The sequence below is a fragment of the Ranitomeya imitator genome, chromosome 2, assembly GCF_032444005.1.
Source record: "Ranitomeya imitator isolate aRanImi1 chromosome 2, aRanImi1.pri, whole genome shotgun sequence".
In the NCBI taxonomy this organism is placed as follows: Eukaryota; Metazoa; Chordata; class Amphibia; order Anura; family Dendrobatidae; genus Ranitomeya; species Ranitomeya imitator.
Genome location: NC_091283.1, coordinates 192,289,285 through 192,303,691, shown reverse-complemented (window position 1 = coordinate 192,303,691; position 14,407 = coordinate 192,289,285).

Sequence of the window (14,407 nt, the reverse complement as noted above, 5' to 3'; positions counted from 1 at the left end):
TTTAATTTTTGCCAGAGCTGTATGTTCCCCTCTACAGCTGCTATTACATTGTATGCCCAGTTCAACATGAAACATGAAAAAAATGGTGAAAAGTCCTCTCTAATAATAATGGAAAACCTACAGTAGTGTAGCTACCAGGGGGCAGAGGGTGCGTGCGCCCCGGGCCTGGGGCTCAGAGGGGGCCCACCCGGAGCTACGCTACTGTAACCGATACAGTTACCTTCTGTGGCAGAGCAGGGAGAATCGATCTCTCTGCTCTTCCGCCGGCTGCTATGGGGCCCCTGAGCAGGCCCCCCGCCCATCACTGCAAGATCAGATAATCTTAAGAGATTTCTAAAACACTATTAAGTACAGTACAGACCAAAAGTTTGGACACACCTTCTCATTTAAAGATTTTTCTGTATTTTCATGACTATGAAAATTGTAAATTCATACTGAAGGCATCAAAACTATGAATTAACACATGTGGAATTATATACTTAACAAAAAAGTGTGAAACAACTGAAAATATGTCTTATATTCTAGGTTCTTCAAAGTAGCCACCTTTTGCTTTGATGACTGCTTTGCACACTCTTTGCATTCTCTCGATGAGCTTCAAGAGGTAGTCACCGGGAATGGTTTTCACTTCACAGGTGTGCCCTGTCAGGATTAATAAGTGGGATTTCTTGCCATATAAATGGTGTTGGGACCATCAGTTGTGTTGTGCAGAAGTCTGGTGGATACACAGCTGATAGTCCTACTGAATAGACTGATAGAATATGTATTATGGCAAGAGAAAAGCAGCTAAGCAAAGAAAAACGAGTGGCCATCATTACTTTAAGAAATGAAGGTCAGTCAGTCCGAAAAATTGGTAAAACTTTGAAAGTGCCCCAAGTGCAGTTGCAAAAACCATCAAGCGCTTCAAAGAAACTGGCTCACATGAGGACCGCCCCAGGAAAGGAAGACCAAGAGTCACCTCTGCTTCTGAGGATAAGTTTATCCGAGTCACCAGCCTCAGAAATGGCAGGTCAACAGCAGCTCAGATTAGAGACCAGGTCAATGCCACACAGAGTTCTAGCAGCAGACACATCTCTACAACAACTGTTAAGAGGAGACTTTGTGCAGCAGGCCTTCATGGTAAAATAGCTGCTAGGAAACCACTGCCAAGGACAGGCAACAAGCAGAAGAGACTTGTTTGGGCTAAATAACACAAGGAATGGACATTAGACCAGTAGAAATCTGTGCTTTGGTCTGATGAGTCAAAATATGGTTCCAACCACCGTGTCTTTGTGCGACGCAGAAAAGGTGAACGGATGGACTCTACATGCCTGGTTCCCACCGTGAAGCATGGAGGAGGAGGTGTGATGGTGTGGGGGTGCTTTGCTGGTGACACTGTTGGGGATTTATTCAAAATTGAAGGCATACTGAACCATCATGGCTACCACAGCATCTTGCAGCGGCATGCTGTTCCATCTGGTTTGCGTTTAGCTGGACCATCATTTATTTTTCAACACGACAATAACCCCAAACACACCTCCAGGCTGTGTAAGGCCTATTTGACCAAGAAGGAAAGTGATGGGGTGCTACGCCAGATGACCTGGCCTCCACAGTCACCAGACCTGAACCCCACCGAGATGATTTGGGGTGAGATGGACCGCAGAGTGAAGGCAAAAGGGCCAACAAGTGCTAAGCATCTCTGGGAACTCCTTCAAGATTGTTGGAAGACCATTCCCGGTGACTACCTCTTGAAGCTCATCAAGAGAATGCCAAGAGTGTGCAAAGCAGTCATCAAAGCAAAAGGTGGCTACTTTGAAGAACCTAGAATATGAGACATAATTTCAGTTGTTTCACACTTTTTTGTTAAGTATATAATTCCACATGTGTTAATTTATAGTTTTGAAGCCTTCAGTGTGAATGTACAATTTTCATAATCATGAAAATACAGAAAAATCTTTAAATGAGAAGGTGTGTCCAAACTTTTGATCTGTGCTGTACTTGCTAAGGTGGTTACAGAGTAGTTATGTTTGTAACAAAGCAAACATCACATACTGAATACTTGTGATAGGGGTTATTTTGAATAACAAAAATGCGTCTCCAAGGTCTGTGCTATTTTTCTTGGACTTCTATACAAAATCTCTGACAAGGTCTCCTAAATATTATGTACCGGTCGGTTATACCGCTGTTGCCCTGTAGAGAATGTTGGTCTTCCGGAGGAACCAAGACCCAAACAAAACTGAATTCTGTGCACCCACTATTCCACATAGAAAATAATATTCTACTGTCCAGTCTAGATGTAACTTTCCTCATGAAAAGCCTTAACCCCTTAACGACCGCCGATACGCCTTTTAACGGTGGTAGTTAAGGGTACTTAAATCACAGCGCCGTTAATTAACGGCGCTGTGGAAAAAGTGTATAGCGCCCCCCAGAGTCAAATTTTCTCTGGGGTCTCGGATGCCGGGGGTAGCCGAGCCCCCAGAGAACATGATTCGGGTCGGTTTTTACCAACCCCTGGGTTGCGATCGCCGGTAATTAACCATTTACCGGTGGCCGCAAAAAAAAACAAAACGTGATTTGCCGTTTAATTTCTCTGTCCTCTGATGTGACCGCAACATAACGCCTGCAGACCATTCTATCAAAGTTTGCATTCCAAAACGGCGCTGCTTCCCTTCCAAGCTCTGCCATGCACCCAAACAGAGCGCCCATTACCACATATATGGGGTATCAGTGTACTCAGGATAAATTGCACAATACATTTTGGGGTCCAATTTCTCCTGTTACCCTTGTGAAAGTAAAAGGGGGTGAAAAGATCATTTTTGTGGAAAAAATATGATTTTTTATTTTCATGGCTCTACGTTATAAACTTCTGTGAAGCAGTTGGGGGTTCATAGTGCTCACCACACATCTAGATAAGTTCCTTGGGGGTCTAGTTTCCAAAATGGGGTCACTTGTGGGGGGTTTCTACTGTTTAGGTACATCAGGAGCTCTGCAAATGCAACGTGACGCCCGCAGACCATTCCATTAAAGCCTGCATTTTAAAACATCACTACTTCCCTTCCGAGCCCCGATGTGTGCCCAAACAGTGTGTCCCCCCCTCCCCCCCCACATATGGGGTATCAGCGTACTCAGGACAAACTGGACAACAAATTTTGGGGTTCAATTTCTCCTGTTACCTTTGAGAAAATAAAAAATTGTGGGCTAAAAAATCATTTTTGAGGGAAAAAAAGGATTTTTTATTTTCACGGCTCTATGTTATACATTTCTGTGAAGCAATTAGGGGTTTAAAGTGCTCACCACACATCTAGACAAGTTCCTTAAAGGGTCTAGTTTCCAAAATGGGGTCACATGTTGGGGGTTTCCACTGTTTAGGCACATCAGTAGCTCTCCAAACGCGACATCGCATCCGATCTCAATTCCAGCCAATTCTGCATTGAAAAAGTCAAACGGTGCTCCTTCTCTCCAAGCCCTGCCGTGCGCCCAAACAGTGGTTTACCCCCACATATTCAGGAGAAATTGCAGAACAAATTTTGTGGTTCATTTTCTCTTTTCACACTTGTGAAAATAAAAGAAATTGGTTGTGAAGTAAAATGTTTGAATGAAGTAAAATGTGGTTTTGAGCACCTTGAGGGGTGTAGTTTTTAGAATGGTGTCAAGTTTGGGTATTTCCTGTCATGTACTCCGCTCAAAGTGACTTTAAATGTGAGGTGGTCCCTAAAAAAATGGTTTTGTAAATTTTGTTGTAAAAATGAGAACTCGCCGGTCAACTTTTAACCCTTATAACTTCCTAACAAAAAAATTGTGTTTCCAAAATTGTGCTGATGTAAAGTAGACATGTGGGAAATGTTATTTATTAACTATTTTGTGTGACATATCTCTCTGATTTAAGGGCATAAAAATTCAAAGTTTGAAAATTGCAAAATTTGTAAAAATTTTCACCATATTTCTATTTTTTTCATAAATAATCGCAAGTAATATCGAAGAAATGTTACCACTAACATGAAGTACAATATGTCTCGAAAAAAGAAACTCAGAATCAGCGTTCCAGAGTTATAACCTCATAAAGTGACAGTGGTCAGAATTATAAAAATTGGCTCGGTCATTAAGTACCAAATTGGCTCAGTCACTAAGGGGTTAAACTGTATTCATCATTAGCAATGGCTGCGCCGCATTGACACTTGGTCATGTTTTTCTACCAGTCTTAAAAGCATGGTCTTCTTCCACCAACCTTAAAAGCATGATCTTTTTCCACCAATCTTAAAAGCATGATCTTCTTCCACCAGTCTTAATAGCATGGTCTTCTTCCACCTGTCTTAAAAGCATGGTCTTCTCCACCAACCTTAAAAGCATGATCTTTTTCCACCAATCTTAAAAGCATGATCTTCTTCCACCAGTCTTAAAAGCATGGTCTTCTTGTACCAGTCTTAAAAGCATGATCTTCATCCACCAATCTTAATAGCATGGTCTTCTTCTACTGATCGTAAAAGCGTGATCTTTTTCCACCAATCTTAAAAGCATGATCTTCTTCCACCAGTCTTAAAAGCATGGTCTTCTTGTACCAGTCTTAAAAGCATGATCTTCATCCACCAATCTTAATAGCACGGTCTTCTTCCACTGATCGTAAAAGCGTGATCTTTTTCCACCAATCTTAAAAGCATGACTTCTTCCACCAGTCTTAAAAGCATGGTCTTCTTCCACCTGTCTTAAAAGCATGGACTTCTTCCACCATTCTTAAAAGCATGATCTTCTTCCACCAATCTTAAAAGCATGGTCTTCTTCCACCTGTCTTAAAAGCATGGCCTTCTTCCACCAGTCTTAAAAGCATGATCTTCATCCACCAATCTTAATAGCACGGTCTTCTTCCACTAATCGAAAAAGCGTGATCTTCTTCCACCAATCTTAAAAGCATGATCTTCTTTCACCAATCTTAATAGCACGGTCTTTTTCCACCAATCTTAAAAGCATGATCTTCTTCCACCAGTCTTAAAAGCATGGTCTTCTTCCACCTGTCTTAAAAGCATGGACTTCTTCCACCATTCTTAAAAGCATGATCTTCTTCCACCAATCTTAAAAGCATGGTCTTCTTCCACCTGTCTTAAAAGCATGGCCTTCTTCCACCAGTCTTAAAAGCATGATCTTCATCCACCAATCTTAATAGCACGGTCTTCTTCCACTAATCGTAAAAGCAACATCTTCTTCCACCAATCTTAAAACCATGATCTTCTTCCACCAGTCTTAAAAGCATGATCTTGTTTCACCTGTCCTGCTTCTACTTTGAGCAATCATAGTGAGAATACCTACACGGTCTAGTGTAACCCCTTGCAAAGCCTGCCAGCGAAAAGATGGGTGTATCCGTAATTAAATAGATGGATTGAAGGTAAACATCTCTGGCAATTATCACCCAGTCATCAAAACTGTTTTTCCGTTGCTACAGCTTTCTACCCACGGGGAACTTCACACTCCCGCACTTCTCCAACAATATATCAGGTTCTCTGGTACGGCTGTAAATATATATTTTCTCTTGATGACTTGAGAACAAACTGAAAAGTCAACTTCCTGAAATAGCAGCAGAAATGATAGATTACTGAATGACGTTCAATGAAAAAGTTTGTTCATAAGAACAAAGTTTACCATTAAAGACCAAACTTTATACAAAAGTTCCAAGCAGATAAATATAATGGTTTACATGGTATTACCCAGTAGAGACCAAAATGGTCTCATAATTAAGGACTCACTGAATGGTGCAGCATGCGAATGAAGTAAATGAATGTGCTGACAATGGATAAAGTGGGGCAAAGCTTGAAGCTTTGTGTAGTAGTCCAGTATTGCCAGTTAAAAAAGTTTCTTTGTTACATAGTTACATAGGTCGAAAAAAGACTTCAGTCCATCATGTTCAACTTTTCTCCATTAATTGCACATTTTGTCACTAAATTAACTATTACCTTCAATGTTTATCAAGGAAATCATTCAGCCCTTGTATAAAAGCTGTTATAGTGTTGGCCATTACTACCTCTTGTGGTCGGCATTCCACAGTCTGAATTCTCTAACTGTAAAGAACCCTTTCCTATGTAGCTGCCGTAATCGCCTTTCTTCCACCAATAATGAGTGCCCCTGGTCCTTACTATGGTCTTTGGAAGGAATAAGTCATATTCCGTCCTCTGTACTGACCACACATACAGTATATTTATACATGTAAATGAGATCTCCTCTAAGAATTCTTTTTTCTAAGCTAAACAAGCCCATCTTTTCTAACCCCTCACCATATGACGGGCCTCCATTTGTTGCGATAATCTAGTTGCCGCCTTTGAACTGACTCTAATTTCTTAATGTCTTTTTTAAATGTGGAGCCCAAAACTGGATCCAATATTCCAGATGAGGCCTCACCAATGATTTATAAAGGGATAACAATACTTCATAATCGTGGGATTTTATCTCTCTTTTTATACATCCTAAAATCTTGCTTGCTTTTACAGCTGCTGCCTGATATTGAATGTTGCTGCTCAACTTACTTGCAACCAGAATCCCCATCCTTCTCCTGTTCTGTAGTCCCGAGTATACTCCCATCTAAAGTATATGCAGCAGTAGGATTACTCCGTCCTAGGTGCATTACTCTACATTTATCTACATTAAATCTCATTTGCCAACTGTTTGCCCATCAGACATCTTTTCTAGATCGTTTTGCAATATTGTAAAGTCAAGGTCAGATTTTAATATCCTACATAATTTGGTGTCGTCAGCAAAGACTGACACTTTACTCTCAATCCCATCCACCAGGTCATTAATAAAGAGGTTTAAAAGAATCAGTCCCAGTACAGATCCCATTGGTCTGCACTGTTCCCAGTACAGATCTCTGCGGCTCCCAATTCTCTCAGTGCAGATCCCTGCAGTCCCCCTGCTGACTATATCCCATTTAGAGAACATACCATTTATGACGACTTTTTGTTTCCTGTCTTTTCGCCAATTCCTTACCCATCTGCATATAGTTCCCCCAGTCCTTGCTTCAGTATAAGGCTGTTATGTGGTACAGTAGCAAATGCCTTTACAAAGTGCAGATAAATCACATCAGCCGCGTTAACAACATCCAGATTTGCACTCACCTCCTCTTAGAAACCCAACATGTTGGTGAGACACGACTTATCCTTCATGAATCCATGCTGGTTGCCAGTTATGATTTTATTCTCTGCAATATATCTCCACAAGTCATCTCTTATGATGCTTTCAAAAATTTTGCACACTACCGATGTCAGGCTTACTGGACGGCAGTTTCCTGGCTCTACCTTCTTACCTTTCTTAAATATCGGAACCACATCAGCCATTCTCCCATTCTGTGGCACTGATCTTGTTACAAAACAGTCTCAGAACATGAGATACAGCGATCTGTCAATTATTGGGCTCAGTTCCCTCAGAATCCGTGGATGAATGCGCAACACCTCAGGTAACCGGTTGTTACAGTTATGTTGCCTTCCTTTTGGGGAGGGTGATGTCACGCTAGGAGGCAAGGGAGATTCTCTCTATCAGGTAAGGCACTCACATTCAACACATCTGAGTCTAGGTCAGGAGGAGGGAGCTCAGGACCCGGATTCAAGGGAGCTTCCTTAGACTTTATGTAACACAAACCAATATAAACATTTATTTTAAGGGTATCAAACTGAAAAATCAAAGAAGGAAAACCGCCATAAAAATGTCTTTATTAGATATACACTAAAGTTCTTAGTTAGATAAAGCTTAAAAAATACCAATTACCAACACCAAGACTGGGTATAATGCTGAAAACTGGGAGGTACTAGGAATAAGGGTATCAATGCCTAAAGAAACCCTAATAAGCTCCTAATAGTCATACCTAACTGACTGAAAAATATTTACAATTGAGAGTCCTCAGTGGTTGATACCTTTTAATGGCTAACTGACCGGACATTCAGCGTCTCCCACTCACACACCACGTCCTCACCTCGCCCCCTATCTGTCGGAGTCCCGCAAGGTTCAGTTCTAGGGCCCCTGCTCTTCTCCATTTACACTTTTGACCTGGGACAGCTTATACAATCTCACGGTTTTCAGTATCATCTCTATGCTGATGACACACAGATCTACATCTCTGGACCAGATATCACCACCCTACTAACCAGAATCCCTCAATGTCTGTCCACTATTTCATCCTTCTTCTCCGCTAGATTTCTGAAACTTAACATGGACAAAACAGAATTCATCATCTTTCCCCATCTCACGCGACCCCCCCAACGAACCTATCCATAACAGTAAACGGCTGCCCACTCTCTCCAGTCCCACAAGCTCGCTGTCTCGGGATAATCCTTGACCCTGATTTCTCCTTCAAACCGCATATCCAAGCCCTTTCCACTTCCTGCCGCCTTCAACTCAAAAATATTTCAAGGATCCGTTCATTCCTCAACCAAGAATCTGCAAAAACCCTAGTTCATGCCCTCATCATCTCCCACCTCGACTACTGTAACCTCCTGCTCTGTGGCCTCTCCTCTAACACTCTTGCACCCCTCCAATCTATTCTAAACTCTGCTGCCCGACTAACCCACCTGTCCCCTTACTATTCCCCGGCCTCTCCCCTCTGTCAATCCCTTCACTGGCTCCCCATTATCCAGAGACTCCAGTACAAAAGCCTAACCATGACATACAAAGCCATCCACAACCTATCTCCTACATACATCTGTGACCTCGTCTCCCGGTACTTACCTACACGCAACGTCCGATCCTCACAAGATCTCCTTCTCTACTCCCCTCTTATCTCCTCTTCCCACAATCGCATACAAGATTCCTCTCGCGCATCACCCCTACTCTGGAAATCTCTACCACAACATATCAGACTCTCACCTGCCATCGAAACCTTCAAAAAGAACCTGAAGACCTACCTCTTCCGGCAAGCCTACAACCTGCAGTAATCACCGATCGACCAAACCACTGCACGACCAGCTCTATCCTCAGCTACTGTATCCTCACCCATCCCTGGTAGATTGTGAGCCCTCGCGGGCAGGGTCCTCTCTCCTCCTGTACCAGTTGTGACTTGTATTGTTCAAGATTATTGTACCTGTTTTTATTATGTATACCCCTCCTCACATGTAAAGCGCCATGGAATAAATGGCGCTATAATAATAAATAATAATAATAATATTGCCATCCCCATGTACATTTGCCCACACTGACTCTACATTGGTGCCTCTCCCCACAATGCTGTAATTGACCACAGGTCCTGAGTTAGAATAAATAAAAAAAATACACCCCTTCACCTTTTCAGTCTTCCCTGTCCTTTCTAAATGTAGTGTAGTCCTCTATGTTTGTCATCCAGTCATGGCTTTTGTGTGTAGCCAGGTTTCCGTAATGCCCACCACATCGTATTCTATGGCTGACATGACAGTCTCCAGTGCATTCATTTTGTTTGCATTACAGTAGTGAACTATTTTATTTTTTAAAGGCAATGAACAGGTAAAAGAGGATTTGGGAGTGTGTTGTACAATTAAAGGACTTTTCTCTGTGTGTGTGTGTTTATTACTTTTGATAAAGATGAAACACACGGCACTCAAGGATCCTGTGTGGTGCCCAAGTCAGGTTTCCAGCCCGTCAATCCAATAGTAATAAATCACTTGGCACTCAAATGGTTTCTTTCAGATGAAAAAGTGGACATCCAATTTATTTGTGCATCCAGTTCAAAGATTATTTAAACGTTTTCGGTCAAATCACAAGACCTTCATCAGAAATATCTTTTAACAAAACTGGAAGCATAGGACAATGTGGTACAGTGGGGCAAAAAAGTATTTAGTCAGTCAGCAATAGTGCAAGTTCCACCACTTAAAAAGATGAGAGGCGTCTGTAATTTACATCATAGGTAGACCTCAACTATGGGAGACAAACTGAGAAAAAAAAATCCAGAAAATCACATTGTCTGTTTTTTAACAATTTATTTGCATATTATGGTGGAAAATAAGTATTTGGTCAGAAATAAACAATCAAGATTTCTGGCTCTCACAGACCTGTAACTTATTATTATTATTATTATTATTTATTTATATAGCACCATTGATTCCATGGTGCTGTACATGAGAAGGGGTTACATACAAGTTACAAATATCACATACAGTAAACAAACTAACAATGACGGACTGATACAGAGGGGCGAGGACCCTGCACTTGCGGGTAGACAGTAGGTTGAGGGTTGCAGGAGCTCCGGTGTTGGTGAGGCGGTAGCTCCGGTGTTGGTGAGGCGGTAGCTCCGGTGTTGGTGAGGCGGTAGCTTCGATAGTGATGAGGCAGCAGCGGTGTCAGTGCAGGCTGTAGGCTTTCCTGAAGAGATGAGTTTTCAGGTTCCGTCTGAAGGATCCGACTGTGGTTGATAGTCGGACGTGTTGGGGCAGAGAGTTCCAGAGGATGGGGGATATTCGGGAGAAGTCTTGGAGGCGATTGGATGAGGAGCGAATAAGTGTGGAGGAGAGAAGGAGGTCTTGGGAGGACCGGAGGTCACGTGAGGGAAGATATCGAGAGATTAGTTCAGAGATATATGGAGGAGACAGGTTGTGGATGGCTTTGTAGGTCAGTATTAGCAATTTGAACTGGATACGCTGAGGGAATGGGAGCCAGTGAAGAGATTTGCAGAGGGGGGAAGCGGAGGAGTAGCGAGGAGAGAGATGGATTAGTCGGGCAGCAGAGTTAAGGATGGACTGGAGAGGTGCAAGGGTGTTAGCAGGGAGGCCACAGAAAAGGATGTTGCAGTAGTCAAGGCGGGAAATGATGAGGGCGTGCACAAGCATTTTAGTACATTGGGGGTTGAGGAAAGGACGGATCCTGGAGATATTTTTGAGCTGGAGGCGACAGGAGGTGGAAAGAGCTTGGATGTGTGGTTTGAAGGACAGGGCAGAGTCGAAGGTTACTCCGAGGCAGCGGACTTCGGGTACAGGGGAAAGCATGATGTCATTGACTGCTATAGATAGGTCAAGTAAGGAAGATTTGTGGGATGGAGGAAAGATGATGAGTTCAGATTTGTCCACATTGAGTTTGAGGAAGCGAGAGGAGAAGAAGGAGGATATGGCTGATAGGCACTCTGGGATTCTGGACAGCAGAGCGGTGACGTCTGGGCCAGAGAGGTAGATCTGAGTGTCATCAGCATAGAGGTGGTACTGGAATCCATGGGACTTTATGAGTTGTCCCAAGCCAAGTGTATAGACTGAGAAGAGTAGGGGTCCTAGAACAGAGCCTTGGGGGACTCCAACAGAGAGAGGGTGGGATGAGAAGGTAGTATGGGAGTGGGAGACGCTGAATGTGCGATTGGAAAGGTACGAGGCAATCCAGGATAGGGCGAGGTCTTTGATGCCAAAGGAGGAGAGCATCTGCAGTAGGAGGCAGTGGTCAACTGTGTCGAAAGCAGAGGACTTCTTCTTTAAGAGTCTCCTCTTTCCTCCACTCATTACCTGTAGTAATGGCACCTGTTTAAACTTGTTATCAGTATAAAAAGACACCTGTGCACACCCTCAAATAGTCTGACTCCAAACTCCACTATGGTGAAGACTAAAGAGCTGTCAAAGGACACCAGAAACAAAATTGTAGCCCTGCACCAGGCTGGGAAGACTGAATCTGCAATAGCCAACCAGCTTGGAGTGAAGAAATCAACAGTGGGAGCAATAATTAGAAAATGGAAGACATACAAGACCACTGATAATCTCCCTCGATCTGGGGCTCCACGCAAAATCCCACCCCGTGGGGTCAGAATGATCACAAGAACGGTGAGCAAAAATCCCAGAACCACGCGGGGGGACCTAGTGAATGAACTGCAGAGAGCTGGGACCAATGTAACAAGGACTACCATAAGTAACACACTACGCCACCATGGACTCAGATCCTGCAGTGCCAGACGTGTCCCACTGCTTAAGCCAGTACATGTCCAGGCCCGTCTGAAGTTTGCTAGAGAGCATTTGGATGATCCAGAGGAGTTTTGGGAGAATGTCCTATGGTCTGATGAAACCAAACTGGAACTGTTTGGTAGAAACACAACTTGTCGTGTTTGGAGGAAAAAGAATACTGAGTTGCATCCATCAAACACCATACCTACTGTAAAGCATGGTGGTGGAAACATCATGCTTTGGGGCTGTTTCTCTGCTAAGGGGCCAGGACGACTGATTCGGGTACATGAAAGAATGAATGGAGCCATGTATCGTGAGATTTTGAGTGCAAACCTCCTTCCATCAGCAAGGGCATTGAAGATGAAACGTGGCTGGGTCTTTCAACATGACAATAATCCAAAGCACACCGCCAGGGCAACGAAGGAGTGGCTTCGTAAGAAGCATTTCAAGGTCCTGGAGTGGCCTAGCCAGTCTCCAGATCTCAACCCTATAGAAAACCTTTGGAGGGAGTTGAAAGTCCGTGTTGCCAAGCAAAAAGCCAAAAACATCACTGCTCTAGAGGAGATCTGCATGGAGGAATGGGCCAATATACCAACAACAGTGTGTGGCAACCTTGTGAAGACTTACAGAAAACGTTTGACCTCTGTCATTGCCAACAAAGGATATATTACAAAGTATTGAGATGAAATTTTGTTTCTGACCAAATACTTATTTTCCACCATAATATGCAAATAAATTGTTAAAAAAACAGACAATGTGATTTTCTGGATTTTTTTTTCTCAGTTTGTCTCCCATAGTTGAGGTCTACCTATGATGTAAATTACAGACGCCTCTCATCTTTTTAAGTGGTGGAACTTGCACTATTGCTGACTGACTAAATACTTTTTTGCCCCACTGTATATGAGCCTAGGCAACCCGGGATGGAAAGCGCACCTGGAACGTCTCACAGATCCTGAAGGGAGAAAAAGGGCGTGTATCCGCCGCTGCATATGGCGCTCATAGACGTCCGGTCCGTCGCGCTGTGTGGAGTAGTCCCCGGGACTACTGGGATGGGATGTTCACTTTATTACTTTTGACTACGTGGGTAGTAATGATGATGTCTTATAGATGCCTCTCCGTTACTAACCCCTGTGCTCGATATCTGCGGAAATTACACAGCCGACATCAACTCTAAAATATTACCCTGCTTGCCAACGCACCGAGCCAGCGGGAAGAGACGGGCAAAGCGCCATAATTGGCACATCTAATGGATATGCCTGCAGATGAAGGGTCTCAGGATGCTTTACTGTTGAGAGATACAGGACTCAAAGTAGCGATCAACTTTTCTTTCTCGGACAATCATTCTTCTTCCAGATGTCCCCGTCTGGAAGGGGGCTTCATCGGAGAAAATAACTTTTGCAGCAAGTGCAGGGATTAGACTGCAGAAAACTGGGGAAAAGTTATTTTCTCTGATGAAGCCCCATTCGAACTGACTAAACAAGAAGAAACCTTAAGGTTCAGGGAGGCTTAACTAAAGATGCACATTCACATTAAATAGTTTGAGCCTCCTGCCTACAACTATTCTCCAAAATCCTCCATCCTCTCATTTGATAGCTAATTAAATACATCACCTATTAGTTTAAATTATGTTTTCTTATTTCCTTAAAACCAATTATAAAAGCTGAGGACTAAGGGGTAAGGTTTCTCCATATGGAGAGTAACATACCGGCCCTGCATGCCAATGTAAGGTGAAATATGCTCCTCTTGGAAATGAAATATGAAAATTGCCTCTTCAGAGAGGAAGAGGACTAGAATCACCTGTTGGAAGCAGCAACGCTACAAGTCACTATTGACCCTTTAACGAGCCTTACAATATGACTTAGAATAAAAGCCAAATTAGAATCTCAATTTGTATACAGAGTGTTTCGGGACATTACCCCTCATCAGTGCAAAGTACAAGATCTGATTTGGCTAGGTGAGAGACTATGGATTGGGATCTAAGCGGTATGGTTTCTCCTTGTGGAGAGTGACCTACCGGCCCTGACATGCCAATGTAAGGAGGCTTATTCGCCGTGCAATGCTCCTCTGGGAAATTAAATATGCAAATTGCACATCTTAAAAGCTGACAAGTGGCTGTCTCCCTTCCTTCTAACTTGCTGTCGACTGCCTGTTGTGAAGTGTAATCCATTTTTTTGCAGCATTGAGAGTGATTACTGTCTTCGCTTGCTCTCCTGTCTGTCAAACTGCAGACAGGCAAGCCAATAGGGAATAGCAAGAGTAATACATGTGATAGAAATAATGTTCAAGAACCTATAGTGCTGGAAGAACTCTAAATAAAAAAAACCGCCCATTAAAAAAAAGATTGGATGGCAAGTTACTGTGTATAAAAATCAGTTGGTTCCTGGGCAAACTATACTGGTCTGTGCACCAAAGCCAGCTTTAACTTGTGGGAGATGAGGGTAGTAACACCATGCTTTTCGACAGGTTTTGTGTGATTTTATAGCTCTGATATAAGGTAATCCTTACAGCAATCACATTCTGAATATTTTGCTGTATATTAATTAGTTGGAGCAGAACTAACACTTTGGGAACATACGGATTTA